Source organism: Schistocerca nitens, chromosome 3, assembly GCF_023898315.1.
Source record: "Schistocerca nitens isolate TAMUIC-IGC-003100 chromosome 3, iqSchNite1.1, whole genome shotgun sequence".
NCBI classification, from domain to species: Eukaryota; Metazoa; Arthropoda; class Insecta; order Orthoptera; family Acrididae; genus Schistocerca; species Schistocerca nitens.
Window position 1 is genome coordinate 565327942 of NC_064616.1, and position 11470 is coordinate 565339411.

At 43.5% G+C, this 11470-nt stretch overlaps 1 pseudogene; it reads right to left on the bottom strand.

The window, feature by feature from the left end:
• Window positions 1-323: 323 nt before the first annotated feature.
• On the bottom strand, window positions 324-2464 carry LOC126249337 (uncharacterized; annotated as a pseudogene).
• Window positions 2465-11470: the final 9006 nt, after the last annotated feature.

Below are 11470 nucleotides of genomic sequence, written 5' to 3' on the forward strand. Positions count from 1 at the left end.
ACAGCAGATTTTGAATTTTCATGAGTATAATTGGCCATTTATAGCAACATGAGATACAAACATGAGAGAAAGTGTTACCATTCAAGAGAGACTGGCTGTAACATAACGATTTTTTGTTACTGTGGACAGTTATGCCAGTTTGTCTTACTTATTTAAGTTCGCAAAGGAGCCTGGCTCCAGATGAGTAAATGAAGTGTGTCAGGCCATTATATAAGAGCTCCAAGAAGAAGTAAACCTTAATGTTATTTTAAATCTGCCATCATTGTATTCTTTTATACATTTACACTAAATAAACATAATTTAAAAAGTAACAGCAGTAATTTTTAATTAACACTGATAGTATGAAGATATTCAGCTGCATTGCGACACAGTATTTCAGTTTGGATGTCACTGGAACCATATTGCAGTGTAGTTGTAGCTGGAGGATTATGTCCAGACATGGCATCCGAAGAAAAAGTATTTTCAGACCCGTCAAGTGATTATCCGACTGGATTCACACCTGGCCGTGTGGAACGGTATTTGCAGAAATCTAGGCTGTTGATAGTTGTGATTATACGGTCGGTAGAGCTGTTGAATACTGTTCTTTTTTTAACATTAAACATCAGGTTGTTGATTTAGTGCATCACTATTTCGCGAGTGTCATCATTTAGCGCTCTCAATTTCAAACACAGTTGATCACAGAATAAAGATCTTTCATCTTTTGCTGTTTTCATTTTGTTAGCAACTTATTTCCAAATATCTTAAGCCTTGTCCATATGCTCCTCAACGTTTGCTGTCTGTTAGGCTTTTCCTTTCCTGGAGGTCCACCTCGATCAATTACAGCAGATTCAGTAGCTGCAATGTCATGACTTTCTTCATGGTAGTACACATTGTTTACTTCAGAATATTCTGTTGGATCAGGTGTTGCATGTTCAGTAGTTGTGGATCTTTCCGTTTATTTTCTGGGCCCTGAAAGCAATGCATAATATATAGCCTGCCTTTCTGTAACCATGTTGTCAGTTTTAGATACACACTTTAAAAAATCATTACATTTAAATTTGCTATATTACATGTGCATAGAATAAAACCTTACTTTTTTCAGTTGCCTATCAATGAAGATAAGTGGCTGGACATAGCACAACATTACGAAAATGCTTGGAACTTTACGAACTGTTTGGTGAAGATTGACAGCAAACACATCGTAATACAGAGCAGGGGGTTTTCGCGACTCCTTCGCTGAATACTTCACGACAAGTGGCAAGTTACCATGGCAAGATAAATATTGTTAATAAATAAGTAATTCTTGAACAGGAAGTTCCAATAAATAGTTTATCTACGCGAATTTGGTTACTTGCACACCGTACTTCTTTCATTCATATAAATTTTTTCATTGGAGGAAAGAACTACGAGCTAGAATTGAGCAAAACTATTAATGACAAGTATGTAGTAAGAGAAAAGAAAAGCTTTAAAACTGTCCATAAAAGTGCTTACCATATCAGACGTTTCCATTTTCCTTGGTGTGTAGATCCCGTACAAAAACGATGTTATTTTGTCGTATACAAAGCAATACGCCTTGTACGCTTCGTTAGTACCAGCCCCAGTTTTCGTACTGTACTTTACGCTTAACGCCAACTTGCTGTAAGACGCCATCCAATTTTCTTTCTTCTTTCTCAGCTCATTTAAAGAACACCCAGCCCTGATGATACCTTGGATTCTCTTCCAAGCTCCATACATCTTTTATTTATGATGGCTATTAGGAAAGTAAGTTCCGATCGGTGGCGAAATTGGAAACCACTGTGAAACTTCGATGAAGTCTGGCACAGATGTATTGGGCAGTGTCTCTAGTATTCCCGTCGATCTCGTCACGTCGCTCTTTTCAGTTCTTGGTGCACAGTGAGCACACAAAGATGCCTAGAAAATAGCATCTCCCGCCAAGTGTGAGGGCTTGGTGAGAGATTTCGCCTGATGCCATCCAGTCCATAGGACATAAATGCCATGTGGTTCTTTCTTCATGACAACTCTCAACCACGCTCTACAGGGGCAATGAAGATGCTTCCGCAGCGTTTTCGATGGGAAGTGTATGATCACCCACAACACAGCCTGTAACTGGATGTCCCTGAGTTTCATCTCTGCTCAAATGAGCCGCTGGCTTTGAAGACAACTTTTTGGCATAGTCAACGAGTTGTAGAACAGCGTAGAGTATTGGCGGAAAGCATAGGCGATTGCCTTCTACGACGAGAGTAATGGAAAGTTAGCACAACGCTACGACAAAAGTCTAAGTCTGAAAGGCGATAATGTAGAAAAGTAGCTGGAAGGTGTAGCTAACTGCTGTAAATGAAACATTTTTGATTTTCACTGTGGTTTCCGTTTCGCTACCGATCGGAACTTACTTTCCGAACAGCCCTTGCATTTTTGTGGTCAGCATTTTGCGTGTTTCAGATAGAAGGTTCTTAAACTGCATAATCACTTCATTGGACCACTCCATAATCATTGCGCGTTGAAAACGTACAAAAAACTGAATGCTTTCAATAGCCACTGACACAAACTAACACAACATGTCGTTCACAGTGATCACTCAACTTCTTACTGTGTTCATGCCCCTTATATGCCCTTACCAGGCCTGGTAACTACACTGAACACGAACAACACTATTGCACTCTGAGGTTGATACCTTTCAGCCTTAGGGGTCCCAACATCAAAGTTATTTTTGGCACACAGACAAAATTCTTGTTGAACGAGTGATACTAAAGCGTGTAAAACATGTCTTATCAGTATGATAACGTGGACCGTCCTCCGTACTTAAGCTCGCACTAACAAAAGAATGTATTTAAAACTGTTCTGTGTCATTACTACATGCGAGTGAAGAGTGTCGTACAATAATGTGTCTACAGTGATCAGCTGATGTGTGCTGAGTAGCTCGAGGTCTAGGTTATGGTTCAATGTATTAAGTCTGTTACCTGAGTCATAATCTAGGTTACGATGTGTTCGCACAGCTATTCTCTTATTGTATGACGAGAGATGGTACTATGGTATATCGTCTCTATAAGGTATCTTTCCTTTGAATCTGTATGCATTTTGTGTTGGTTTCACGTTAGAATTTTCCGTAATTGTACCTTTATGTACATTACAGTTGTGTCTAATTAATGTAAACAGTCGACAAAATGGATTGGCCTTGTAAACATTTTGTCCATAAAAGTAAAATGAACATGGCGATTTAACTCTCTGAAACTAGTAAGCATTGTGTGTTTTTATGTGATATGGGTATTTAAAGAAAGAAATTTTATGTAACACCATTAGCTGTTAATCAACAACAAAAAAGAATGAATTTTCTCTATGCATAGTGTGTGCTGATTTGAAACTTCCTGGAAGATTAAAATTGTATGCTGGACCAGGATTCGAAGGTGTGACCATTGCCTTTCGCGGGCAAGTGCTCTACCATATTTTTTAATCTCATTTTGTTCTATATTGTTCGTTGAATTTGTTCGGGGTGGACGTCCGATGACACCCGTTCAGGTTATTCATTGGTCCGTTCCCTCAGTTTAGCTTTATTACAGAGGGTAATTAACCCTCTGACCGAACACGCTGAGCTATCGTGCCGGCAAACCAATTGAGCTATCCATGTACAACTCACGACTTGCCTTCACAGCTTCTTTTCCGGCAGTACTTCATTTCCTACCTTACAAACTGTACAGAAGTTGAAACTACTTTTTGTGAGTCTTAAACTGCTGAATGTAACTGAACTTACAGTCTCGTTACTCATTTTTATCATTTCAACACTGACCTACGGAATTTTCCCTGACAATGACGACACAAACTTAACCTAGTCATTTATTACCCACAATATACAATCGCAACGCAATCTTACTGCTCTAAAATGACAACATGACTTCAAATAATTAACACAAAAGAATAGCCCTAAATTGGAAGAAATCCTAACATAACGCATACTTTTTCATAAGTCACTTACCTCACAGAAAATCTTCATAACACCAACTACAGCAATTAAAGCAAGCAGCAACCACAGCCAGGTAAATAAAAAAATTCTAACTACTCTAGGTTCTAACTACTAGGAGGCATATGGTTGGCAAAAGAAAGATTTTGTTGAAGATCAAACAATGTATTTAGCAGATTTTACCTTATTCATGTGTCATTCAGTTCCAAAAATAATATAGTCGTGAATAATTCCACTACCCAAACATTACCAACTACATCCATCTTCATTTTACAATGCATGTCCTTCCAACACTGAGTCTGCATGAAGGACACATGTCGAAGCCGTCCGATTGTTAACTGCTGGTCCATCTACCCACAGAGTCTCTTACCGAGGACGCAGAGCGCTGTCAGCGATATTCATTACAGTATATAGCGCTACCAACATACAAACACATAAACAGGCTACTTACAAAGTTCTCCTGCATACCTTGCGGGACTAGCATAGGATATTGCAGCGACATGACAAAGCCACAACCTGGGGGTGGGGAGGGGGGGGGGGGTGTTTGAAAACTGTTTTAATCTACCGTGAAGTTTGAACATAAAAATGTTATTGTAGCCTTTATTTCATAATTACTGCTCAGGCGTTTTGCGAGTCAAAGACCTTGTGTAAGCCTTTTTGGGAATATGTCGTAGCATTAAAACTACTCGCGGTCCGCCTTCAACTCTACCCCACCGAACTGGTTTAGTATCACCGGGATGGACAAAAACATGGAAACACTAAAAACACAACACTTTAATATGTCTAATACGGTGTTGTAAAACTACTGGAATTCAAAACAGCTTCCAGTGGTCTCGAAATGGGTAAATACAGGTCCTGTATGGTTTTCAAGGGGAATATACACCACTATTCCTGCAAAACATTGACGACTTCAGGTAACGATGCTGTATGTGGGTAACGATCACGCACAATTCTCTCCGAGGCAGCCCACAAAAGCTCAAAACTGTTGACATCTATTGACTGTGGCAGCCATGTGAGAAGCGACAATTCCTCCTCGCGATTACAAAACCAGTCCCGGACGACCCAAGCTGTGTCAACAGGGGCCCTTTTGTCTTGGAACACAGAATTACCATTGGGAGACAAACATTGTACCGCACAGTGAATGGGAGTAATGCGACCCTGTAGAGTAACCGTAGGACTCATGGAATACCACGATATGGCTACCAAATTCATCGACGAACCCCATCATGTTGATACGCAAACTTGCCCAGAAATTGGAAACTGAATGAAACAAGACTCATCCGACCAAATGACTTTCTTCCATTGCTCTATAATCTAGATTCTACGGCTTTGGCACCACGTCTCCTGTTACAGACATTTACCTCACTTACGAATGGTTTTGGAATCCCATCTTCCCTGCAATTCCCAACTTATGGAGCTCCCTTCGTGTTTTTTAGGTGCTGACAGGATTCGCGAGTGCGACATTCAGTTATGCAGTGACTTTTGCAATTTTCGTCATCTTTTTCGTTTCAGTCCTCTTCAGTGACCGTCTGTCACCAAGCCTCAACACGCACTTTTGTCCGCGTTTGACTTTACGCATGATGTTTTTTTTTTACTTTAGGGATGACGTTTTTCCGCTCCGTGTAAATCTTCGACACGGTTCCTCCTCAAATACCGAACACTTCGGGTACCTTCGGAAGCACCCACTGTACGAGAACGAACAATTTGTCCACAGTCGAATTAATTTAACTCCGATATAACGCACTCACAATTGCGCAAGACACTGTTCTGAGCACAACTAACACAGGACATTGCACAGGTGCTGTTCGTCGTCAAACACAACGGCTCAACCTACGACAGGCTTGGCTAGCATCTGCATTTATGTTCAAGCAAGCATTCCTCATGATATCATAGTTTTGTCCACCCTTGTATCTCGGAGCGCAGTCTCAGAGCAGTCGAGGCGAATAAACCGCCGGAAGTGTCCCAGTCGGTTGCGGAGAATGGAACTCACGGTGTCTCTGTCCATAGCCCGTCCTGTCATCTGCGGTGCACAGAATCGAAACCTACTTCTGCAATCTGGGTCACGAACGCTCATTAGCTGCAGCGGGCACATCCCGGAGGTGGCATATTCGACTCCTTCTTGTGGACGTACTTATCATCGCCAGGATTTAGTAAACAGGAGAGGAGAGGTGGGGCGTACATTTTAAATACTAAACTAAATTCTAGTACTATGAGATATCTCCGAAACCTGCCCGAAGTGTATCGTGGAGTGGTGGCAAGAACACAGGACAAAAAGTTAGCCACCACCAGGAGACACCACCGTAATACCATGTAACAGCACTTTTAGACTTGATAACGGCGTCAGTTTGGCTAGGAAGAGAGCCTTAAGTTCCTTCGGGTAAGACAAATGCAGCCGAAGGCATTCATTGATCATTATATCCCGTAAATCTAACCAATTTTGAGATGGTGATTGCTAGTTTCACCTTTCAGAGATTTTCAGACATTTTAAAGGGATAGTGATATTTGGGCCAGCCTAGGTACTATATGGGTGCCTGAGTGTTGTCGAACAGAAAATATGCGTGCAGCCCCATGGACACGGCTGTTGTCATCTTGGAAGACGGGAGTCTGGGCAGCATACTCATTATGGATCTGCAGCAGACAGGGAGAGACTTGGCCACCGAGAATGTTGGAATAAACATTCTGGTTCATTTTCACGGTAACCTGAATGAATGGGCCAAAGTCATAGTACAAAAAAACACCACCAAAGCATTACAGTATCACCTCCAGTCTGAAGTAGACGCTACATCTACATACATACGCCGCAAGCCACGGTATGGAGCATGGCGGAGGTTTATCAAGTACCACTAAAAATCATTTCTTCTCCTGCTGCATTCGGAAATAGGGCGAGGGAAAAACGACAGTTTATATGCCTCCGTAAGAGCCTTATTTTCTCTTATCTCATCTTCGTAGACCTTACGCGAAATGTACGTTGGCGGCAGGAGAATCGTTCAGCAGTCTGCTTCAGGCAACGGTTCCACACATTTTCTCAATAGCGTTTACTGAAAAGAATATCTTCTTCCCTCCAGGGAGTCCCTTTCGAGTTCACGAAGCATCTCCGTAATATTCGCGTGTTGATCGAACCTACAGGTAACAAATCTAGCGGATCGCCCGTGAGTTGTTTCGGCTTCTTCCTTTAATCCGACCTGGTGGGGATCCCGAACATCCGATCAGTATTCTTGACAGGGTCGCATTAATGTTCTATACGTGGTCTCCTTTATAGCTGTGCTACACTTTCCTAAAATTACCCAATTAAACCGAAGTCGACCATTCACTTTCCCTACTACCGTCCCATTTCACACCGCATTACAACGTTACGGGTATATACTGTATAACTGACGCGACTGTGTCAAGCAGCACACTGCCAGTGCTGTATTCGAACATTACTGGATTCCTTTTCCTACTCATCTACAGTAACTTACATTTTTCTACATTTAAAGCAAGCTGCCGCTCATCGCACCAACCAGAAATTTTGTCTAAGACATCTCGTATCCTCCTACATTCACTCAACAGCGACATCAACCCGTAGACCACAGCGTCATCGGCAAACAGTCGCACATTGATCCTCACCCCGTCCGTCATATTACTGATGTACATAGGGAATAAGAGCGGTCCTATCACACTTCCCTGGGGCACTCCTGACGATACCTTTGTCTTAGATGAACATTCGCCGTCCAGGACAACTTACTGGGTTCTGTTATGTCAGAAGTCTTCGAGCCACTCTCATATCTGGGAACCTCACCCTTGTACTCAGACCTGCGTTAACACTGTGCAGTGAGGCACCATGTCAAAAGCTTTCCAGGAATCTAAGAACATGGAATCTGCCTGTTGTCCTACACCGATGATTTGCAGGATATCGTGTGAGAAAAGGGCAAGCTGCGTTTCACACCAGCGATGCTTTTTAAATCAGTGCTGATTTGTGTACTGAAGCTTTTCCATCGCCAGTAAATGTATTATATTCGAACTCAGATTATGTTCAAGAATTCTACAGAAATCCTATGTTAAGGACATTAGTCTTCAATTTTGCGGGTCCGTTCTTATAACCTTCTTAAATACAGGAGTCACCTGCGTTTTTTCGCAGTCGCACTGGACTTTGCCCTGGGCGAGAGATTCGCGATAAACGCTAGCTAAGTAAGTGGCCAATGTCGTAGATTAGTCTCTGTAAAATGGAATTGGGAGTCCATCTGGATCTAGTCCCTTATCTTTTGTCAACTCTTTCAGCTGCTTCTCTAGGCCACTGATGCCTATTACTACGTCCTCCATACGGAAGTCTGTGCGACGTTCAAGCGCCCAAAACACTTGTGGTTAAACATCTCATTAGGCTGGCTCATTCGACGCCTTCTGTCATTTGAAACGAGGCAAAATCACGATTCTTCGGACCACACTGCACGTGTCTATCCAGCTACTGATCTGTTTCTGTGTTATTTGGACCGGTGAAGGCGTGCAGCTGTATGTGCCGCTGTGAGCAAAGGCGAAGTACCCGACCCCCTCGCAATGTTTGGTCGGAAACTGGTTAGGGTGGATTTGTATTCACTGAAAGTGAAGAGAGTTTGAAACCAATAGTCATTGACAAGGTATGACGTTCGTCTCCGGTCTATGATGGTTAAGATCTCTTTATGGTACGCCCACTTTTCTTATGCTGTGTTACACCATGTGTGCTACACCATACCTTGGAGACAAGTTGATTCAAAATGGCTCTGAGCACTATGCGACGTAACTTCTGAGGTCATCAGTCGCCTAGAACTTAGAACTAATTAAACCTAACTAACCTAAGGACATCACACACATCCATGCCCGAGGCAGGATTCGAACCTGCGACCGTAGCGGTCGCCCGGTTCCAGACTATAGTGCCTAGAAGCACACGGCCACTCCGGCCGGCTGGAGACAAATTGGACGATCTGTGTTGATACAACACAGAACAGAGCAACTTCATTCACGGAGTGACCATTGGCACGTCCTAACACGTACCACTATCTCGCATTTAGCCACGTCTCCCCGTCGTCCCATCTTACCGCGCTGCTTCCGTACAGCCGCCTAGCACATACTTAACTTCACGAACCTGGGTTATGATAGTGGTGGAAGATCACATGACCGTCTGTTACTAGCTCTACGCCAGTGCGCTCATTTAAAGAGGTAACCTATTTTTACATTGAGCTAACAGGGATTGGAGAAAAATACGGAAACCTCGCGACAAATGCATTCTTGAACATAAATGCAGGTCCTAGCCAAGGGCCGGCCGGGGTGGCCGAGCGGTTCTAGGCGCTACAGTCTGGAGCCGCGCGACCGCTACGGTCGCAGGTTCGAATCCTGCCTCGGGCATGGATGTGTGTGATGTCCTTAGGTTAGTTAGGCTTAAGTAGTTCTAAGTTCTAGGGGACTGATGAGCTCAGGTGTTAAGTCCCACAGAGCTCAGAGCCATTTGAAACAACCGAGCCAAGGCTACAGGTTGCACTGTTGTATTTGACCACGAACGGTACCTGTCCAATCACCTCATTACGTTGCAAATGTCATTCGTGTTCAGAACAGTGCTCTGTTTAGTTGTGACTGCATTGTGCCGGAGCTAACTGAATTCCAACGTCGGCAAATTGTTGGTGTTCCAATGATGGGTGCTTCCGTAACCAAGGGAGCCGAAGTGTTTGTTGTTTCAAGAGGCACCGTAGCGAAGATTTAGGCCATACACACCGAAAGCGGGAAAACATCATCCGCAATGTCACAACGCGAACGAAAATTTGTGCTCAGTGATAGTGACAGCCGGTCATTAACGAGGATCATGGCTAAAAATAATAAGACGACAGTTGCAAAAGTCACTGTAGAATTGAATGTCGCACTCGCGAACCCTGTCAGCATCAAAACACGAGGATGCGTTGGGGAAAAAAATGTTCCAATGTCCCTAGGTTAGTTAGTTTTAAGTAGTTCTAAGTCTCGGGGACTGATGACCTCATATGTTAAGTCCCATAGTGTATAGAGCCATTTCTTAAGTGATCAACTGTCATACAAAAGCCTTTCGCGCTATTTTCGTAACACACAACTGATGCAAAACTATCTGCATCCTATACAGGCTGTGATATCATACATAGTCAACCACAAGGAAGGAAACCAGCAGAAGATATCATTGACTTATATCTGGCCATCCACTGCCCCAATCCTCTCCCACCCCCCCCCCCCCCCCAAATGCCACACCAGCCACTACAGTAACAAACAATGGACAAAGATCTCCAGATCTCTTAATTAAAAATAAACCATCTTAAACTACATTAATCTAGTTTAAGACGGTTTATTTTTAAGTAACATTTCTCAGTGTGTATGTATGTATAAACGCCTGAAGATGAACAGAACATTTTCGAAATGTGTCGTGTTGTGTTAGATTAAACATAAAACAAAAAATAAAAAAGTGACTGGTCGTAGAAATTACAAATAAATAATACGAAGGACATGCGGAAAAGTTTATGTCGGAATGACTAGACGATCCATCAACACCAGGATCAAAGAGCATAAGCGACATTGCAGGTTGGGGCAGGTGGAGAAATCGGCCGTGGCAGAGCACGCACTGAATGAGACCGACCACGTAATAAAATTCGCCGACACGGAAGTTCTGGCTGTAGAGAAGCATTATCACACGCGCTTGTTCAGAGAAGCTGTAGAAATACAAAAACACGCGAACAGTTTGAACAAGAAAGAGGAAAGCCTTAAGATAAACGGATCCTGGCTCCCCGTACTGCAGCGAACGACCGTCGCAGGTAGCAAGAGGAGAACCGCACCGGAAATGACCGCGGAGAAGCCCTCGGACGTTGGCGCGCCAGGTACATACAGTCTGCGCCCGCGAGCTCGGCTCCAGTTCACCACCGGCAATGGAGGGTGAAGCTTTGATAATGCCAGCCACTCGTGCTGGCGAAACGTCAGAAAAATCATTAGATGAACGTGGCCGAAGAACCCGAGACAGAAGCCAATAGGCAGTTTGTCAACAAGTGGCCACGATAGCCTTAACAATTTTGTAATACGAAGGAAGTTCCATCAGCTGAGAATTGTAGGGCAAGCTGCAATTCCAAAATCATTCACAAATGATGTAAATGCCCGTAACAGGGAAACGTGGTGCGAAAGCCATAAAACATATACTGTGGAGCAATAGAAGAAAGTAACTTGGTCGGATGAGTCTCGTTTCACGCAGTTTCCAGCTTGTGGCCGATTTTACGTCCCAACAGTGAAACATGGCGGATGTTCGGTGACGATTTGGGTAGCCATATCACGAGCCCCACCATTGCTCTGCAAGGTCACATTACTCAATAATGGTTCCAAAAAATTGGTTCAAATGGCTCTGAGCACTATGGGACTTAACATCTGTGGTCATCAGTCCCCTAGAACTTAGAACTACTTAAACCTAACGACATCACACACATCCATGCCCGAGGCTGGATTCGAACCTGCGACCGTAGCAGTCGCGCGGTTCCGGACTGAGCGCCTAGAACCGCTAGACCACCGCGGCCGGCGTCACATTACTGCCAAGGA